The sequence below is a fragment of the Penaeus monodon genome, chromosome 32 (genome assembly GCF_015228065.2).
Source record: "Penaeus monodon isolate SGIC_2016 chromosome 32, NSTDA_Pmon_1, whole genome shotgun sequence".
Taxonomy (NCBI): domain Eukaryota; kingdom Metazoa; phylum Arthropoda; class Malacostraca; order Decapoda; family Penaeidae; genus Penaeus; species Penaeus monodon.
The window spans coordinates 27,627,620-27,628,329 of record NC_051417.1 but is presented as its reverse complement, the minus strand read 5'-3'; the positions used below and the strand labels follow the sequence as shown (position 1 = coordinate 27,628,329).

The following is a 710-nucleotide window of genomic DNA, read 5'->3' as shown; positions in this document are numbered from 1 at the left end:
TTTACTTTGTTTATTATAATTATCTATTTTTCATTATTTCATTTTCATGTGCTTACATATATTTTTTGGCGTTTTTTTTTTTATATTTTACTAATTTGCATAGTTGTATGACTATAAAGCTTTTATAAACGTAAATATTTTATGGTACGGGTAAAGTGTCCACCAGCCATCGTTTATATGGCAAATAATATATGCAAACGACAGAGCGAAATAATATGCAACTTATCTTCAGTGTACTTCCGTCGCAAGAAACCAGCGAATTATGTATGACTTTACCACATTCATAAGTTACGTCACTCGTCAGTAATTCAAAGGCGACGGAAAACAACAGCGTAACACCGCTAAACAACGAAGGGATGTTCTGTTAAAATGAAAATCGCTTCAAACGTCTGAGGTTGGTTAAAACTGGAAATTTACCCACAGTTACCCATAACGACTGAATAACAAAGGAATTTAGGATTGAGGGAAGGGAAGAAAATGAGAGACGGGGAGCGGGAGGTGGGGGGGAGGAAGGGAACGACGATGGGTGTGAAGGAGGGAGTGAGAGGAGAATGGAAGGGGGAGAGAGGGGTTGGGAGGGAAGGACGGGCAGAGAAGGAGGGGGGGAGGAGATAATGGGTGAATAGGCAGAGAGGGGGGAGGGGGAATGGAGGGAAAAGTAGGAAGGGAGGAAAAGATGAATGGACGGAGAGAGAGAGAGGGGGGGGGGC

General features: G+C 42.4%; 1 protein-coding gene across 1 annotated transcript in view; it reads left to right on the top strand.

Moving 5' to 3' along the window:
- LOC119593779 overlaps window positions 1–710 on the top strand; it is a gene marked incomplete in the record, with an annotated part of 15,242 nt that overhangs the window by 297 nt on the left and 14,235 nt on the right.